Raw genomic sequence first — 12,975 nt, forward strand, 5'->3', positions numbered from 1 at the left:
GAAACCCTGAACCAGTGAAAATTGATTTGTACGAGATCTGTAAGCAATTGATGGCATTGCACAAGATGTCCATATACTGTATGCAACCCCTTTAGCAGATGGGGCTCAGTGTTGGACTTGAAAGATGCTGCTATTCTGCAATCCCTTAGAATAACAATTGTTATTCACCTTAGAATGGCAAGAATCTAAGATTAATAGCATCACCCAAATGCAATCAGAGGATTGTGTTACTACAGAAATATAAAATTCACCTACCCTATTTAGCGAAGTTATTGCAAGAGACTTAAGATGCTTATGATTCTATTAGGGGACCCTCCTCCAATATGCAGATGATTTATTGATAGCTCATCTTGATTATGACCATTGCCTAGCCAATACCATCCAGACACTAGTTCATTTGGTATAGGATTGGTTTAAGTGCTCCGTTGAAATGCCCACGTATGTCAACAACAGGCTACTTATTTGGATTTTCAGTTGTGACAGGGAACTCATAGCTTGATGACTGATAGAATTATCATAAAGAATATTAAGACACTGCACTTGCAGACAACTCCTGGGAGTGCTGTTAATTCAAAGGATTGTGCTCAAACATGGATTGTAACATTTTCAGTAACTACTAGGGATTCATGTGGAGAACACCAAATTATCTTTGCTGTCTTCATGAAGGAAATTTGTATCTCATTCTAATAATTAATTTTTAATTTCAGGCAGTGACATGACTTATTTTCTACCTTCCTGGTTTTTCATTAGCCTGTTAACAACACAGGCATGATAATGGTATCTTTTGTATTTTTGCTCATGTATGTCTATTGCTTGGTTATCAGAAATGGTAAAAGCATAAATGATTTTACTTCATAAATTAACTAAAAAAGGTAGCCATTTCAATCAGGCAAAGATAAAGAATGTAAACAATCAACTCTATTTCCCCTTTGGTTACTTGACTAAGCAGCAGGAATTTTAGTAAAATTATAAAACCTTTTAGAGGCCGGTACTGTAATGTAGCAGGTTAAGCCACTCCCTGCAGTGCTGTCATCCCATATGGGTGAAGGTTCTGATCCTGGCTGCTCCACTACTGATCAAGCTCCCTGCTAATGTGCCTGGGAAGGCAGCAGAAGATGGCCCAAGTCCTTGGGCCTTTGCACCCACATGGGAGACTTGGAAGAAGGTCCTGGCTTCTGGCTTTGGCCTGTCCCAGCCATTTGGGAAGTGAACCAGCAGATGGAAGATTTCTCTCTCTCTTTCTCCCTCTCTCTCTCTCTTTCTCTCATCTTTCTCTTTCTCTTCCCCTCCTCTTCCCTCCCTCTTTTTCTCTCTCTGCCTCTTCCTCTGTGTAACTGCCTTTCAAATAAATAAGTAATTAAAAAAAAACCTTTTAGTACTTATTTATGTTTCAGTAATATGTATTAATTTCCAAAATGTATTCAGGTCATTATACTTTCAAAGTGACACAATAGATCCTAAAATTAATTTCCATCAATTTTCCTATGATTTAGCAATACATGGAAAGAATGCAGACCTTTAGGTATAAAGAAACATTCAAATAAGTATAGTACACAACATAGATCAAACCAAAAAAAATAATAAAGAATTCTGTAAAAATTTAGTTGAAATAAGAAACTACACTATTTGAATTTAGATTTCATTCTGTTATTTATTGTTCACTCAAGTATTTTCTTGAAAAATATGCACCAAAAGTTTGAAAATAAGTATAAAAAATAAATACTTAAAACATCATTCTCATCTCAATTAAATGATTTTATTTTACAGACTGGGACAAGTGAATATATTGTATTGTCTAGTATCCAACTACCTGTCAAGTATAAGAGCATGAGAATTATGTGGACAGATGTTAAATTATCTGGCAAAAAAATTTCAATGTTCAAATTAGGGGTAACTCAAAACTACAAAAGTCAAATTAGGGGCAATTCTATTTTGAATCCTTGGAGAAACAGCCACAGTAGTTACACCATTTTACATTTCCATCAGCATTGCACAGTGTACAAGTTTTCTGATTTTTAAATTTTCTTTACAATCTTTTTTTTTTTTAAATTGTAGGCATTCTAATGGATGTGAGGTATTTCTTCTGTTGTTTTCTGTGGTTTTGATTCTATTTCCCTAATGAAGGAGCATCTTTGGTATTTACATTTTGGTTGTTTTGTTTTGTTTTGTTTTCATGTGTAAACTGTTCATATGCATGTCTTCTTTGGAGGAATGCCTGTTAAAGTCATCTGCCCATTTTTAATCAGATTATCTTTTTTTTTAAGTTTGGCAATTCTTTATACAGTCTAGATTTAGCCCCTTCTGGCAAATGAGATTTGCAAATATTTTATCCCATTCTGGGAGTCAATTTTTTAGTGAAAACATTCTTACTGTAAAGTGAATACATGCATCTATCTATATGTCTCTCAGAATCTCGAAGGGATGGCTGAACATCCACTTTCAGAGCAGCACTATTCACAATCACTAAAACATGCAAGCAGCCCAGGTGTGGACGATGAATGAGCATCCAAAGGCAGCCAATGTGTGCAGTCAAAGTGTTCAGCCTTGAAAGAAGGAATTCTGACAAACACTGCAACTGCAGGAGCCGCTGACACATGCTGAATGATCCAGTCACAAACAGTCAACCACTGAGGTATCCACACCAAACACATTCATAGACACAGCAGGAATGCTGGTTGCCAGGGCTCCGGGGAGAGAAGAGGAATGGAGAGTGATTGTTGATTGGATATAGAGATTCAGTTTTGCAAGATGAAAAGAATTCTCACGATGGATGGCAGGGTTGGTAATATACAAATATGAATGTATTTAGCTCCGCTGAAATAGGCAAATGTGAAGCTGGTAAATCCAATGTTCATTTTGTGATAATAAAATATTATTAACAATATTTTAAACAATAACAAATGGATAATAAATGGACTAAGAAACCAAACATTATTTTATGTACTGAAATGGGAATTTTCTCAGTTTAACTCTGTTGTCTTTTGTTGTGAAACTCCATACCCAAAGGGAAAAAAATCATATCTGGCTGCTCAATGAGTTTTGCTAATAGAAATTTCACTAACAAACACAAGTAAACACAACTAAATAAATTGATTTTGAATGTACTTACAGTCATTTCCTAGCTATAATTTTTATTTGCCTGATCTCAAAGGACAAATCAATACTACCACAATATAGCACATGCATGCATTTCCTTTAGCTTTCTATCTGTATTCAGTTACCTGGGAAACAACCTTCTCTGTAGTAGAATAATAGCTTTTTGCTTCCTTGGTGGTCGCGTGTGCTCTAACCTGAGACTGAAAAGCAGAGCGGTAGGAGCGGAAGTGGTGAAAGCAGGTCACTGGAGCTGCCTCACTGCACGCTTGGTTGTTTGTTCTTCTCTAGTGTAAACCATCCATTGTCCCAGAAGCTGAGAACCACGTGAACAAGCGGCCCAGAGGAGAAAAAGCGCCTCAATGTCCATTATGTGACAGCTGCGTGAATTTAAAGCATTACCGCAGTTTTGCAAAATGCAGCCCACGCGCTGCGGCGCTGGCTCCCAGGGGCTCCTGCACCTGCCGGGGGCTGGGGTGCGCGCCCCCAGAGCGCCGTCCGCAGGCGTCCACAGAGCTGGGGCGCCTGGGCCCGGCCGCCGCCGAGTGGATGCGCTCCCTGCTCCTTCCCAGCCCTGCGCCTCCCGCGAGCCCGGAGACCAGTAATCCTGAGCAGCTGCCATTCCACTCCTAACGGCCAGACAAGGGCCCCCGGCGGCCGGCCCACGCAATGCTCTGTCTCCTGTTCATCTTCTCAGGTCTTGGCCCGCTGGCATCCGCGGCCCCGAGTAAGTGGGGAAGGCTGCTGGCAGTTTCCCCTGCCCTTCCTCACCGCCTGGCCAGGCAGGCGGCCCCCTCCCTGCTCCACGGGCTCAGCTCGGAGCGGCTCAGGGCCCAGGTTCAGGGCCTCAGCGCCTCAGGGCCAGGGTCCGGGTCCGGCTGGGCCTGGCGCCTGGAGGCTCAGGGTACAGCTGGGTACACCTGGCCCTGCACAAGCAGGGAGGGTGGATGGGGCTGGAGACTGACAGCCCACACTGCCCCATTCAGGGCTGAGGTCAACAGCCCCAGAGTCTCCGGACAGTGGTCAGTCTCCCTTCTGGAATGAGACAGTGTGTGTGTACGCGTTATGTTTGTGTATGTGTGCATGTGTGTATGTGTATGTGTGTGTATGTATGTGTTTATCTGTGTGTATGTGTATGTGTGTATGTGAGTGTATATGTGTGTATGTGTGTATGTATCTGTGTGCATATGTATGTGCATGTGTGTATGTGTGTATATGTGTGTATATGTGTATGCGTATATGTATATATGTGTGTGTGTTATGTTTGTGTATGTGTGCATGTGTGTATGCGGGTGTATATATGTGTGTGTGTATGTATCTGTATGCATATGTATGTGTGTATGTGTATGTATGTGTGCGTGTGTATGTGCATGTGTGTATGTGCGTGTGTGTATGCATGTGTGTATGTTTGTGTGTATGCGTATATGTATATGTGTGTTATGTTTGTGTATGTGTGCATGTGTGTATGTGAGTGTATGTATGTGTATGTGTGTGTGTGTGTGTGTGTGTGTGTAGGCTTGGGTGCTAGAGTGAGGAGACATCAGAGGACTAGGGAAGTGGACGCTGCTGCCTCTGGCGGATGCTAACTGGTTTCCTTTGCTGCAGGTTCTGAAATGCCACTTCTGTACCTCACAGTGCCGCAGAGGGTTGGGGAAACCAGCAGCGATGACTATTCTTCAGAAACAAATGTAATTCCGACATCATTTTCAAAATTTTGGGGTATTTTACTTTTACTGGACTACATGGCAATAATCCACTGGTACATATCCCTTATGAAATTTAGTTTGTATTCTAAGTTATGATGCAGTGGAGTTGTTTAGTCAAAAGGAGTGCAAATGTTTGATTGAGACAGACAAAAAACATGCCCCAGGTCCCTGTAGCACAGACTACAATGTGTATTTCACTGGACTCCATTTTACTAAATGTGTCTATTTGCATATGCATTCTTATGTAAATGAGCTCATACTGACCTTGCATTATAATTTTAACATGACAGTATAAAAAGAGTATCTTCATAAGTTCTTATGTATACCTAAATCCTAGGTGATATAAAGTAATGATATTTTCAATTAGATTAAAGTCTTAAAGTATGTACATTGTCAAAGAATCTAGCACAGACCTTGTGAATGAAGTAAATATCCCCTGTGGACTTTTGGATTTTTTTTTTTGAAGATTTAATTATCTATGTGAAAGGCAGTTACTGAGAGGCAGAGAGAGAGAGAGAAAGAGACAGGGAGACAGAGAGAGAGAGAGAGAGAGAGGTCTTCCATCTGCTGGTTTACTCCCCAGATGGCTCAATGGAGCTGATATGAATCCAGAGGCAGGAGCTTCTTCCAGGTCTCTCACATGGGTGTGGGGGCCCAAGGACTCGGGCCATCTTCTACTGCTTTCCCAGGCCATAGCAGAGAGCTGGATCAGAAGTGGAGCAGAGAGGAATTGAATCAGAGACCATATGGGATGCCAGCACTGCAGGTAGTGGCCTTACTCTCTATGCCACAGCACTGGCCCCCACTGTGAATTCTAATTGTAGCAAGTTTAAACCAAGGGAATATCTAGCTATGCACACATGTATATTTAATTACCATATGATAGTATTCTTGGCTTTTTCATTTAATGGATACACCATCATATATTTTATGGAGAGTTTCACAAACTTTTAACATAGGTAAGGATTACAAAATCTTTTCCATTAACAAAGAATGATGATACCTATCTTCTAAACATCTGTGCTAATGTGTCCACAGAAACGTATTTTTTCAATAAAGACAAGGTAATTATTTGAAATATTTTTCTAGTTATTCTTTAGTGATTACTACTTTTTTCTAGTAATTCCTTACTGATTTTGAATTCTCTTTTCATAAGAGCAGTTCTGATTAAGACATTAGGTTTCCAAGAAAGAAGAGTTGATTTAACAATAGAAGAAAGTTTAAGAGTAATATTCAGTTGTCAATAAAAATTTTCGAGTGATCTGTATGATAGCCTCACTTTCTGGCACCAAAGGAAAAAAAATCTGAGGTTGTGTTTATTATAGCAGCTGCTACACCGAAAACATAAGTACCCATCGAGGGTAAAATGTTAAGCAGAGACAGACACAATATGCAGCTTGACCTGCATATTGTTTGATGCCCATCCACTGTTTCAAGCAATTGTGGATCAAAAATATTCAACAGACCAGGGGTTAGCTTTGTAGCTGGCTGGGTAAACCACCGCTTGTGACAATGACATCCCATATCAAGTTCAAGTCCAAGCTACCCTACTTCTGATCCAGATCTCTCTAATGCACCTGGAAGGCAGAGGATAACATCCCAAGTGGTTGGGACCCTGCTGCCCATGTGGAAGGCCCCAGTCGAGTTCCTGGCTCCTGGCTTAGGTCTGGCCCCGACCTGGCTGTTACACCATTTGGGGAGTGGACCAATGGGTGGAAGATCTCTCTGTTTCTCCCTCTTCCTTCAGCTCTACCTTTCAAATAAATAAACCCATTGAAAATTATATTTCTGTACATATAGTTACATACAGGTACATGCGATTATATAGCATTTACAATGTTTAGGCAATCTAGAGATGATTTAAAGTATAAATATTGGTTTTCCCAGTTCTGAGATGGGTTAGGACTTGTTACATTCTACTTGCTGCCATCTATGAGGCTTTTATTTAAGGGCAGATGATATGGCATAGCAAGAAGGAAAATGCAGGCAAGCATCAGAAATGTTGGCAAGAGTCACAGCGAATACAGCCAGTGAGCCTGATCCTTGTGCAGGAACATGCAGAATCTCCAGCTTCAATCAGCCATATCAGTGGGAAGAATGTGTGTTTTAGAGGAACTGACCTAAAAAGATTTCAATGACTAGTAGTCAAGACAGCCTGGTCAAATTCATTAGCACACCAGAGGGACTAGTGAAGATTTGAACCTAAAACAGCGTAATATAAATCTACTGTCTTTGTCTTAACCAAGAGTTAAACAAATTCAGACTTGAAGGCATCCCCAGAAACACAGGTAGAGTTTTTCCAATCCAGCTGGTATCCAGCTTTATGTCCACACTAAACAATGCACGCTCTTCCTAAGAATGTGAAGATCGTGCAACAAAACTAACCACAGCCAAGAAAGAACATGTAGTACAAAACTGTCTGATAAAAGTGAAGTTAAGATAGAACAAAAAGATTGGAAAATTCACTAAGGAATATTAAGGGGCATTTGTTCATGGGTTGAAGAAGAAACCAAAAGTGACCATAGGTATTGCAGAATAACAGAGAAGAATGAAGAACCTACTGATGTTTGAGTCATATTTAAAAGATTCTTAGAGGCATAACCTGTAACTAAAAATGCTTTTATTATTTGAAAAAAATCTGAACAATTTTCAATAAATGAAGATGTTAGAAAATAATTCCATCCTTAAAACTTTTAAGGATCCTATTAAAATTTAGATGGAAATAAGTAAAAGAGAAAATTAAGTTAAAATAGTTGGGATTCAGAACATCTAATTTAATTTCTGGAAAGAATACAAAAGAGAAATTTTGGTTGAGATACTACAAAAAGGAGAGGGAAAATATGTAATATTAGAAATGAGAAATACACCAAAGTATAAAAGGATAATGAAAATATAAGCCCATAACTTATAAAGAAATTGCTTACTCATGAAAACATTTAACAAAAATGACATACAATAAAATAAAGTCTTAACACTCAATGCCCTAATAAGAGAGTGAGAAATCAAAATATCTGTAATTACAGATGATGTGAGTTTGTACATGGAAAAAACTGAGAACTCCGCCAAAAAGCTGTCAGAACTGGTGAGCCAATTCAGTGAAGTTTCAAGATACAAAATCAGTAGCATTTTTATACATGAACAATTATCTTAGTCAAGGGGAAACTCAGGGAAAAAATCACATTTATAGCACCTAAAATATAAATATCTCTAATAAATACAACCAATGAATTGAAAGATCTACATAATGAAACTGTAAAACATGGATAAAAGAAATCATCACACAGTAAAATGAAATATATTTCTTGCTCATGGATTGTAAGAATTAATATCATTAATATGTACACACTGTATAAATCAATCTAAAGATTCATTGCGTTGTCTATGAAATACCAATGTCATTCTTTACATAATTAAAAATCCTAAAATTCAAGTGGAATCGGAAAAGACCCAGAATAGCCAAATCAGTGTTTAGCAAAACAATAGAAGAAAATAATAAAAGAAATCATGCTGGATGCATCAAATACCTAAAATTACAGCATTTTACACAAGGACAGTAATGAAAACAATATGTTAGTGACATGAAACCTGACACATAGATAAATGGAACAGAAAAAAGAGCCCAGAAATTAATCTATGTACATACAACCATTAATCCATGTACATATAACCGATTGATTATTGTCAAAGGCATCAGGGGAAAGAATTGTTTTTTTCAATAAATCATGCTGGTGAAACTGGAAAAACACAGGCAGAAGAATTTATTTAGATCCCTACCTCTTGGTAAATGCAAAAATCGGCTCTAGATGGATCAAAGAACTAAATGTAAGATCTGAGAACTATGAATGCAAGTATAACACATTGGGACACGCTTGAAGACATCGATGTAGGCAACGATTTTTTTGATAAGACCTCAAAATCTGAAGCAACTAAAGCAAAACAGGACAAATGGGATCAAACAAACTTAGAAGCTTCTGCACAGCAAAGCCAACAATGGAGTAGAGACACCTGACACAATGGGAGAAAATATTTGCAAGGTACTTATCTGAGGGAGGACTGCTATCCAGAATATATCAGCAACTCAGAAAACCAGAACAAAAGAGCCCATACAGTTAAGAAACACTCAAAGGATCTGAATAGGTGGTTCTCAAAAGAAGGAGTGCAATGACAACAAATAAATGAAAATAATAGTATCACTAGCCATCAGAAAAATGGAAGTAAAAAACACAATATTGGTATACCCAATCCCAACGCAGAAGTACAGGAAAAGATAAAAAGGGAGGTGGAGAGAACATATACAATATATAAAAAGCAAGGGGAAAGTTGTATTCTCTGCTATAAGACTGCATTAATAAAATCAGTGTAATTTTGCAAATCAAGTCAATGCCATTCAGATGGAAAAACTGAAAATTATCGAGAGTGTATGTGCTTTTAAGTTATGAATGGAATAAAATGAAAGAATTGCAAAATGGCTATCATTAGAAATCGCAATTGTGGGGCCTGTGTTATGGCACAGCGGGTAAAGCCGCAGCATGCAGTGCCAGCATCCCATATGGGCTGCTCCACTTCCAGTCCAGCTTTCTGCCATGTCCTGGGGAAGCGGTAGAAAATGGCCCAAGTACTTGGGCCCCTGCAACCGCCTTGGAGATCCGAAAGAAGCTCCTGGCTCCTGGCTTTGAATCGGCCCAACTCCAGCCATTGTGGCTATTTGGGCAGTGAACCAGTGGATGGAAGACCTCTCTCTCTCTCTCTTTCTGCCTCTGCCTCTATGCAACTGCCTTCCAAATAAATAAATAAATCTTTAAAAACTAAAAATAAAAATTGCAATCATGAAGAGGCTAGCACTGATGAATTAGTTTTCCACAAAATAGACTAAAGAGCAAGGATATTGCAAAGACAAATAATGATATCTTGTTATGATTACTAGTTTATTTTTTAAAAAGATTTACTTATTTATTTGAAAGGCAGAAAGTTACAAAGAGGCAGAGGTAGAGAGAGAGAGAGAGAGAGAGGTCTTCATCTGCTGGTTCACTCCCCAGAAGACCACAACCCAAGCTGTGCTGATCCAAAGGCAGGAGCCAGGAGCTTCTTCCAGGTCTCCCATGCGGGTGCAGGGGCTCAAGCACTTGAGCGATCTTCCACTGCTTTCCCAGGCCATAGCAGAGAGCTGGTTCGGAAGTGGAGCAGCCGGGACTCGAACTGGCACCCATATGAGATGCTGGCACTGCAGGTGGTGGCCTTACCCACTATGCCACAGGGCCAGCCTTGACTACTTTAATTTTTAAGAATGTATAACTGTCCTGAAAGATCTACAAGTAACAAATACATTAAAAAAAAATATGACGCTAGTAAAAGAAAACAGGGGGAACAGCTCAGGACAGTGCTCTAGATGGTAATTTTTAACGATATGTCCCCAAAAGTGCATGAAACAAAAGCCAAAATTTACAAATTTAGTTCCATTCACATAAAAACCATCTGAACAGCAGAGGAAATATTTGACAGAGTCAAAATCTATAAAACAGATGAAAATATTTGCGTAAAAACTAGTCATCTGACAAGGGAGAGGCACTGAGAATATGGGGCAGGCACTGTGGCCTAGCTGCTAGAGCTGCAGCCTGTGATGTTGGCATCCCACGTGGGTACTGGTTCATGTTCCAGCTGCTCCACTCCCAATCCAGCTCCCTATTAATGGCCTGAGAAAAGCAGAGGGACATGGCCTAAGTGCTTGGGCCCCTACTACTCACATGGGAGACCTGGAAGAAACTCTGGCTCCTGGCTTTGGCCTGGCCCAGCCCCAACATGTGTGGCTGTCTGGAAATTGACTTAGTGGATGGAAGACCTCTCTGTCTCTCTGCCTCTTTCTCTCTAGCTGTGACTTTCAAGTAAATAAATCTTAAAAAAAAAAAGAAAAAGAAAAAGAAAAAGAAAAAAAGAGCCTTGGGTTTATTCGCATTTAAGAAATTTCTCAAAATACTCTTTGCAAATAACTATGCACTATATGATAAAACATTAACCTCATTCAGGCAAACACAATCCAAACCACAATGGGACATCATCTTACCCTAGTTAGAACAGCTGTTCTCAGAAAAAGATAAAAAAGTACTTGTGAGAATGCGGAGAAAGAGAACTCTGATACACCAATGCAGGGATTATAAATCAGTACAGCCCTTATGGAAAACAGGATGTAGTTTTATTTTTAAAAAAATCAAATACTGGTAAGGATGTGGAGAAAAATGCACTCTAATGCACTGTTGATGGGAATTTCAACTGTTACAACCATTATGGAAGACCCATGGAGATTTTATATATCTATACTTGATCTCAGCCAAAAGGCTGAGAAGCGAGAGTTTATACTATCTGGTACAGGCCTGAAAATATATCCGAAGGAAATGAAAGCAGATCTGAGTTATCTGCGATTCCCATCTTTATAGCAGCTCAGTTCATAACAGTGAAGATATGGAACCAACCTAGATGTCCATCAGCTGACGGCTAGGTAAGGACAATGGGGTATGTGTAGATATATATATATATATATATATATATGATGGAATATTAGTCACCAAAATGAATGAAATCATGACATTTGCAGCAAAATAGATGCAACTAGAGATCACTATGCTAAGTAGAATAAGCCAGACCCAAGACAAAAAAAAAACATGTTTTCTCTTACTTGTAGTAGTATATATGCATCTTATATGTATATAGATACATTTAGATAGATAGAAATATACTACCATAGTGCTCGCTTCAGCAGCACATATAGAAATATACTACCATAGTTCTAATGGTGTGATTATTTTAACATGTACTGTATTTGACTAAAATGGACATATTTTCATTTGATTATTGTTTATAGTCTTTGCCTATATTCCTGCTGAGCTGTGGTCATAAACACCATAATTTCCTTATCCAGTCATCAGTTGATGGACATCTGGGTTGATTCTATATCTTAGCTATTATTAATTGAGCTGTTAAGAGGAAATTCTCTATCTGTCATTTATGACCAATGTATCTGAGGTTATTATACTACACGAAATAATCTAGACAAAGATACATACTACATCTCACTTATATGATATATAAAAAAGAAATCAAGCTCATATTGACAGGGCTACTAAGGGCAGAGGGAGGTGAGTAAAAAGGAGAGATGTTGATAAAAGTGTACAAATATTCAGTTGTAAAACAGGTAAGTTCAGCACATCATATTGGCTATAGTTATTGCTTCCTTGAAATTTGGTAAGAGAGTAGATCTGTTATCATCACATGCAATAAAATGGCAACTATGTAAAGTGATAATTACATTAATTAGATTATGGCAGTCATTTCACAATGCCAATATAAAACAACATATCTTATTCTTATGTATAACTGGAATATATACACATATTTTATGTCAGTTTCCACTTAAATAATGTTGAAAAATGCCATCAAAATGGCATCTCTTCTAGAGATCTAGAGATAAAAGGAAATTCATTGTTGATTTGTGGATCAGCTTATCATGAAGAGATCATTGTATTAAATCTGTTTGTCAGTGACAGCAAGTTTTCATTTGATGGGAGGGCTTCTAAAAGTATGGGCTTAATTTCCGTGTCTGTGTCAGCCAACCCTCTAGCTGAAGTAATTCTCAAAAAGCAGAGAGGACAGGAAGACGGGGACAGCATCTGGTAGGGACTAGTTCCTCAGTCTAGACAAGGAAGCTCTGTTGTCTGACTTGGTTTTCAATTACTTGTGCTGAGAACTGCAAAGGAAGAAACAGGGTCTCAGAAACTGCTTCTTCAGTGGTTGCTCGGCATCTCTGAACATTTCCAATTCAGATCTCATTATGGCACCTAATAAATGCTAATGAGGAATACTCTAAGATTTGAAAGTTGATTTAGACATTTTGGTTTTAGTTAACTTTAATTATGACTAATTCTGTTATACATCCCAAATTTTGAGACAGGCAGGATACAGTCAATGTTATATGAAAAGAGTGCATGTGTTTCCAAATAGTGTGGAACTCTAACAATTGCTTTCTCTCTGTATACTTTGGAGCAGGTCACTTACTTACTCAAAATTAAGGAGGAAACATTCACTATTCTTCTGAAAAGACAGTAAGTGGTCATCCTTTCTTTTCAGATTATTGCGTTTAGTGTTGTCTTAAAGTTTTATAATCACTGCCTCAAATTGAACCTAAACA

General features: G+C 38.6%; 1 long non-coding RNA gene across 1 annotated transcript; it reads left to right on the plus strand.

The window, feature by feature from the left end:
- The first annotated feature begins 3,229 nt into the window (after positions 1-3,229).
- Positions 3,230-12,891, plus strand: LOC149127900 (uncharacterized). Its single transcript, XR_016230079.1, has 3 exons — positions 3,230-3,820; positions 4,699-4,781; positions 12,834-12,891. It is a non-coding gene; the product is annotated as an uncharacterized LOC149127900 (long non-coding RNA).
- The last annotated feature ends 84 nt before the right edge of the window (positions 12,892-12,975 follow it).

This window comes from Oryctolagus cuniculus, chromosome 2 (assembly GCF_051225735.1).
Source record: "Oryctolagus cuniculus isolate XC-2025 breed Fujian yellow rabbit chromosome 2, ASM5122573v1, whole genome shotgun sequence".
In the NCBI taxonomy this organism is placed as follows: domain Eukaryota; kingdom Metazoa; phylum Chordata; class Mammalia; order Lagomorpha; family Leporidae; genus Oryctolagus; species Oryctolagus cuniculus.